This window comes from Canis aureus, chromosome 10, assembly GCF_053574225.1.
Source record: "Canis aureus isolate CA01 chromosome 10, VMU_Caureus_v.1.0, whole genome shotgun sequence".
Taxonomy (NCBI): domain Eukaryota; kingdom Metazoa; phylum Chordata; class Mammalia; order Carnivora; family Canidae; genus Canis; species Canis aureus.
In genome coordinates this window covers 23,437,025-23,444,407 of record NC_135620.1, presented here as the reverse complement: position 1 = coordinate 23,444,407, position 7,383 = coordinate 23,437,025, and the positions used below count along the sequence as shown (strand labels likewise).

Here is a 7,383-nt window from a genome sequence, read left to right as displayed (position 1 = left end):
AATCAACATGAGAAAGAATAATATTGTTCTATGCTTGTACCCTGTCAGATGCTCCTTGTGGGGTCCAAATCATCCTGGAAATGGAGTCTGAGCTCTGCAGGTGTTCATAATCTAGTCAACATGTAAGCAGTAAGCGCTATGACCCAGGCTGGGAAGGGTGCTTTGGGCTGTGACATTGGGATTGGATTTTGAAGAAGCAAGCAGAGGTACATCAGGCAGGAAAAAGGGAGCCCACAATTTAGACAAGGATGTGTGCTCAGATTTGAGGTGTGCTGAGATGTGGAATGTGTGGGTCTAGAGAGTGTGAGAGGCAGGTGGGCAGTGGGAGGAGAGTGCATGGGGTCTGGTGGAAGAGGGATTGTATTTGGCAGCTTTTGGTTCAGAGCCATTTCTGAGCCCAGAAAGCTGGTAGGGCATATAACGAGGGCATCCACAGTTTAGTAGGTAGAGAGGACAGGTTCACTGCTGCTGTGGTCCCAGGACCAGCTCTTGGTCATTAGAATGTTTAAAGGGAATAAAAATGATATACCTATAGGCACCTGGGACAGAGGGAGAGGGCTAATCTGGTGAGGACACGCCATCCCTAGGAATGAAGACCTATAATCACAGTTAGCACTAAATGGAGGTCCCCCTGGTGGTGGGATGTTTTCATTCCCTCAGTGGATGTGCTGTGGCTCGATGGTGAACCTGTGAGAGTCTGACTTTTGGTGGCCAAGTAATGACAGCCATGACCTCTTACTGGCATATGCTGTAGGTGATCAGCTTTTCCTTGTATTCAGATTCTCAATGGTAGCAGGCACCCAAACCCTTATTAGCATATTCGTCCTATTTGTAGATGCTGATACTCTCGTGGCACCTTCTCAATATGGAGTAAGAAAAATGGGATTGGGGCTGAGTGTTAGTTAGCTGTTGCCGTAATAGAGCTTTATAACCAAACTTGTGCAGACTCGGTGGTTGGCAACAACAAACACTCACAGGCTTTGAAATCTTCAGGTTAAATGTGATTCAGCTCATGTAGGCGGCACATGGCTGAGTGAGGGTGGGGGTACTCTAGACAGCAGATTGGATCCAGGTCTACTCCATTCATGCTCCTAGGGCCCAGACTCAAGGGGCAGTGGTTGCCCTGAGCAGTCTCTTCTCCTAGTGGATTACCAGACACATGAGCCAAGCTAAGCCATATTTATATATTTAATTAAGGTCTCAGATTTGGTCGCTTCTGCTAATTTTTTCTTGGGCGAAGCAAGTCATATGACCAAGTCCAACACCAGTGAGGCAGGGAAGTATGCTCTGCCTGCATTGGAGGGGAGGAAACGAATGTCCAGATTTCTCTGAGGCTGCAACTCAGGGAAAAGTATCACAAAGTTTGGAGATTAGTTCTTGCCTCAGGCACTATAAGTCTTTCAGAGACTGTGCTAGGCTGAATGAGAGCCTCCCAAAGTTGTCCTTGTCCCAATCCCTTGAGTTACATGGCAGTTGGGATTAAGGTGAGGATCTTGAAATGTGAAGATACTATCCTGGATTATTTTCATGAGCCTGATATAAGGGCCTTTATAAGAGGAGGCAGGAGTCAGAAGGCTGTGTGACCATGTGGTGACAGAGCTGAACTGGAAAGAGATGTAGCTCTGTGCTGGTTTTAAAGAAGGAGGAAGGGGCCATCAGCCAAGGAGTGTGGGCAGCCTCTGGAAGTTGGCAAAGATGTGGATTTTCCCCTGGTGCTTCCAGAAGGAACCAATCCTGCTTGTTCAACTAGCCCTTAGAGAGTTTAGCTCTGGAAGATGCTTTTCTTCTGACCTCCAGAACTATTAGGAGAATAAACTTGTATTGTTTAATTTTTTTAATGTAAACTTTGTGAGTAATTTTTAAAGCACATGAATTTCAGTAACTTTCAACAGACTCCAAACCTTGAAGATCCAGACAAAATCCTGAAAATCCTGTGACAGTGTGGTAGAATATGTTGGGCTCTGTGCAGGTGAGAGGGGTTAGCATTTTCTCCCAGGTGGCACTGTACAAGTATGCTCTCTTGCTCTTATGTGCAGCTTCCCTCCTCCTGCTGCAAATGTGGGATCATGTAGTCTCTCAAGGAATGGCAGCTCATCCATTCTCCTCTGTTCATGATGGGTGATTTGTCATATTTTTCTTTCTCCTTGTTGGCATGAACTTAAAACCTTATTAGGTTATGGATGCTAGTAGCCTTACTACTTTGCCAACTATATACACACCTGGAGGTAATGTTTAATGTACCATCTTAGCTATGGTGGACAATGGATGAAGAAAGGAGGACTGCTTGGGTGAATGGCTCAAGAGCTGTCTACCTGGGGAAGACTTGGCCACCACTTCACCACCACCACCACATATGCTAGAGATTTAGAACCTGATCCAAGAAAATATGGAGTCTTCCAACTTCTTCCCTCCCTCCTTCCTCCATCCTCTCCTTACTTCCAGCCTGGGATGACATAATCTGATCTGTTTTTTTTAAAAGCTAGCTGACTGGTGACCCTGTGAGGTTGAGGTAGAATAGACCAAGTAGACCAGGAAGGAGATTGGTACATTAATCTGGTCAGAAGGTGATGAGAACTCTAAACAGGGCAGTGACAAGCAAGACACATTTTCAAAGTAGAATGATTGGGACCAAATGAGCTTGGCTTTGGGCCTGCTGTGTTTAAAGAATATGGTGGACACCGCACAGCTCCCTTCTTCTTTTTTTTTTTTTTAATAAATGTATTTTTATTGGTGTTCAATTTGCCAACGTACAGAATAACACCCAGTACAGCTCCCTTTAGGATCGAGGCCCTCATTCCCCCAGCTGACCTGGATGTATGTTCATAATGGCCCACACCTGGATCCCTTTCTTCCCTTGGCTCAAAGGAGCTTCATTGCCCAAGGAGTCATGGAAACTTGGAAGAAATGGTTACCAGAAGGATGGGAGTGAGAATTTCTGCTGGATTTGGCAACATTGAGATTACCAGCGACTTCAGCAAGAAGAGGATGACGGGTAGGTATAGGTTGTAGGGGCATGAAGACCACATGGGAGGAGGAGCTGGGCTGAGTCTTGAAGGAAAGGTAAGAAGAAGGGCATAGGAATACTTGCCAGGAAGAGGGGATGATATAAGTGAAGGAACCCAGGCTGGAGAAGCCACCTAGTATGACTGGAGAGTGGGAGAGGGTGGAAGGGATGGCTGGAAAAGTGGATGGTATGGTCCAGGTATGGTCATCTTAAATGGTAGGCTCTGGAGTTAGAGCAGATTCAGCCAGTCTTCATGCATGTGCAAGTTCTTGGGTTCAGGATACTGTTCTCTAGTAGGCACTGGGGACTCTCCCCAGAGGATGGACCTGGCTGTTCACATGGATGTTTTGACCATGGTCCAAGGACTCCATGGTTATAAATGCAGATGTAATGAATTTTCTGAAAGGAGTTCCATTAAGCCAGTTGAATGCCTTGATCAGTTTCCTATCCTGCCTAGTAAAATTGTTTCAAATTTTTACTTTTTAAAAAACTTTAATAAAATTATTTTCAAAGAATTTAATTCTGTTTTATGTAAATTATATAGGAAGGGTTTAATACAGCTATCAAATTGTATCCATGATAACTTCTGACATTCTGAATTTTTTGTGTGACCACTGTTTCTAAGAAAACCAATTTTCCTGGACAAATATTTGAAGATCTAAATTTTAACAAGACAATTTGATCTTTATATATACATATATAATCTCTAACAAATTTTACAATGTGAAATTTTAACTGTTATCAGTTCTCTTTGGAGGAGATTATTCCTTCTAATACAATTCATTATGACCAGGATGAAAGGTTGATAGTTTATATTTATTGCTTCACTAATTCATTACAGAATGATGAGTAGGCCTGTGGGATGCTGCCGGTTTGCTGTCTTGTCCAGGACTGGGTGATTGAATGGTAAGTCTCTGATTTCTTGGTGGGCTGTGTGTAAATCTCCTCCTCTGCGGGCAGGATGGGGAAGTCAGATGCCCTGAGGACCAGTACCTGTGCACAAGCCATGGTACCAGCATGGAGCCCTCCCCGTGAGCCCTCACTGTGCCAACACTTCACAGATATCCCTCCCACGTCTCCATTCTCATCCCATTTTACAGAAGTGGAAACTAGAATAGCAATGTTAAGAGGCCTAATTGGAATCAGATCTGAGGTTGGTTGGAGTCCCAAGCCCACACTTTAAACCACAGGGCTACACCGTGTCTGACAGTATCTGTGTGCTCAGCGGACAACCACTCACTTCCTAATGCTGTTTGAGCAGGGGGTTAGGGGTGAGTTATGGACAGAGAATATCTGGTCCAGATCTTCACTACTGTTAAACACACACACACACACACACACACACACACACACACGCTCCAAATGTGGAAACAAAGGCCCAGGGGAGAGAAGGGATAGTTCCAAGGTCAAACAGTTATTGGGTGGCATGGATGGCTATGGCCCAGATTTTCAACCCTGAGCCCACCTCCGGCAGTGGGTGCCTCTCCACTCAGCAGCCTGCGCGAGCGTCTTTGAATCTTGTGGCCAGTGTGATGGGGGAGGCAGGCAGTGCAAGTAGCTTGAGACTGGGGATTCTTGGATCACAATTTTCCTTTATGTCCAGGAAGCTGGGAGAAAATGTCCCAGTGATGGGGACTCTTAAATCTTTGGCCAATCTTTAGGGACCATGTCTGTAGTTGCTCCATGGCCCTCCCAGGTCCTTGTGGCTCTTAGCAGGGTCTGGTTTCCTCATCAGAGGGAGCCCAGTGGGACCTCCAGACCTGCGTCCTCTGTGTGAGGCTGAGCTGGTGGCCGGGGAGGACGCTGCCATTTCAGTCTGGGGCCACACCTCAGTTGCATTTCCCACCTCCACTGTGAATAATGCACTCAGGGACTTCTAATCTTGAAACAATCACAGAGAAGCCTTTTTCTTTGTGCTGTTATAACCTATTTCCTTTTTCTGATTATATAAGGAATGCCGGTTCATTGTGCTACAGTTTTTCTATTTCATAAGGACCATCATAGTTCGAATCATAATAGTATGTGATGAGAAAGAAGGCTTGTTTTTTTCCTCCTTTTCTCGAAAGCCCACAGTCACACAAAGAAAGGAAGTATGGGGCTCAGAGGATGAGCAAATGACGGCACCCTTGACCTAATTAGATGGAGAGGAAGCTGACTGGCTGCTAACAGGCTGGGGTGCCTTTTCTCCATGTGGAATTCTGGGGGATCTGTGCTAGCAGCTCCAACCCTCAATCCCATTGTCCTCCACCACCCCTGAGTCTTGACAACTGGTCACAATTACATATGCAGGGAAGAGGGTTTTCAAAACTCTGCATCTCACATATTCTCCACTAATGCTAGGATAGCAAGCCTGTTAGGATGGGGGGGGGCGGGTTGTAGCTGGAAGGTTACTAAGGAAACTTGGAGGGGTCTCATCCGGAGGGTACTTGCTTTGCTGCCCTTCCTCTGCCCCCAGAAGTCTGGCTAGGGGCCTACACTGATGCTAAGTTAATCCTAGGGTGATGACTTCATTCTTTGAAGCTGGAGATGCTCCTTCTGTTTCCAATATTCCACCCCAGATGAGGCCGCACATTCAAACATCCTGTTCTGACAATGATTTTAGCCGGTCAAGCAAAGGCAGCCCCAAGCCTTCTTTCCTGGTCTGTCTTCTTTGTTGCCCTTTCTGGGAATAACGTGGGCTTTTCCTTGGCTTAGCATCTCAGGTGGCCAGCTGTCTGAGGAGCGTGCCCGCCGCCCACCCGCATTCTGGCAGCCCGCGCCACCCTGGAGACCCCAGCCTCCATTAGCAGCAGAGACGTCGAGAGAGTCTGACATCCCTGACCTGCCAGCGAGTCTTCCTTTGTTTGACTCCATTAGTAACTGACCTATTAGACTTTGCAAGAAGAAGATTCCAGAACCCACCTGCAATCTAAACAGCTTTCAGCAGAAACAGTTGGTCTATGTTCCTCTTGCAGATAGCTCTGGGCGGAGGAAGCAGAAATTGCTGTGGCATCTCCCAAAAGCATTTTATAAAAGGACTATTTATTCTAGGTTCAGTCTATTTTGCCCAGCACCTCTCAGACAGTCAATAATTCCAGTTTGTTTATGATTATCCTTGTGTCCTCCCCTTCCATCTGCCTCCCAAGCCTGCGCTTCTCGCCACAGCCGCCCCACAGAATGGGGGAGCATCTGTCTTTCTAATGACCGGCCATGGCAATCTTCGCTGTTCAATATGGCTAGATGAAGAAAACATTTAATTTCTACTATGTGGGGCACTCCAAAGCCAGATTTGACAACTGTTCCATTGAACACTAGTATTTCACAATTTCCTTCGATAACAAAAAAGAAACAGTTCTTACTCCCAGAGGAATATATTTACAAGACAGAAAGTTGATAACCAGGCCACTAGAATGACAGATGGTTCTAAAATACACTGTGTATTGATGTTGATGAACGTGCACTGCCTTCTGAGAGATGGAATTCTTCCAGAGAGTGTCTTGTTCTCAGCCTGAAGGGCCAGTAAACGTCTTAGTGAGAAGCAAGGGCCTGAGTCCTGTTTCTGGGGCCTTCTTGGATTGGAAGAGAGAGCGCTTGGGTGAAGGCCTCTGGGCCATCCATGAGTGGTAAGTAGGAGCACCAAGGGAAGGAGATCCCTGAGGGCTGGTCTTCATGTAGAAGTGAGGTGCCCCCATAGGGTGGTGAAGGATGAGAAGGGCCTTGGTAAGTGGCAGTTGGAAGGACAGGGTCAGCAAAGATATCCAGAAAAAAATGATGGATGGTCAGTTGGGAACCTATGTGAAGGGTGCAGCTCTGTGGGTAGGGAAAGGATCATGGATGAGTCTCAGGGCCATGGTCTTCTGCTCTTTGCTGAGATGGACAGGTCATGGTCAGGCATGTAAGCAGAGGGAAGATATGCCTTCTGCTTCAACTTTGTGGCCATGAAGGGAGAGAATCCAGACAGGCTAACAAGACTGTCATGATTGAGGCATACTTTTGTGCTAGGCATTGGCCTATCACCTTAGGGGTGTTAGCAGAGGAATCACAAAGGCCATTTGGCACGATAGGAGCCTGGGATGGGGTGGGGGGTGGCCAGGCTCCTCAGAGCCCTCTGAGGGTGGGGTTCTTGCTCCTATTCTAGAGACTTCTTTTCCTTCATGCTTCTCTCTTCCCATGAGCCAGTGTCCGGCCCTGTAATCCAGAGAGGTACAGCCACCCCGCCTGCCCATGATGCTCCTGTCTTCCACATCGGAGTCCTGGGTGGTGATGGGAGGAAGGGAAGGCTGGAATCAGGAAATCTTTTAACCTTGTGATCCGGCAGTCATCCTCAGAGACTAAAGCAGTGAGAAATAGGCACAGGAAGTGTGCAGTGATTCTCCAAAAAAGCACTTTCCACCAACATT

The 7,383-nt window shown here is 46.7% G+C and overlaps 1 long non-coding RNA gene across 1 annotated transcript; it reads left to right on the top strand.

The window, feature by feature from the left end:
• Positions 1 to 316: 316 nt before the first annotated feature.
• Positions 317 to 6,600, top strand: LOC144321611 (uncharacterized). The gene is made up of 3 exons (XR_013387213.1): positions 317 to 2,992; positions 3,846 to 3,910; positions 5,699 to 6,600. It is a non-coding gene; the product is annotated as an uncharacterized LOC144321611 (long non-coding RNA).
• Positions 6,601 to 7,383: the final 783 nt, after the last annotated feature.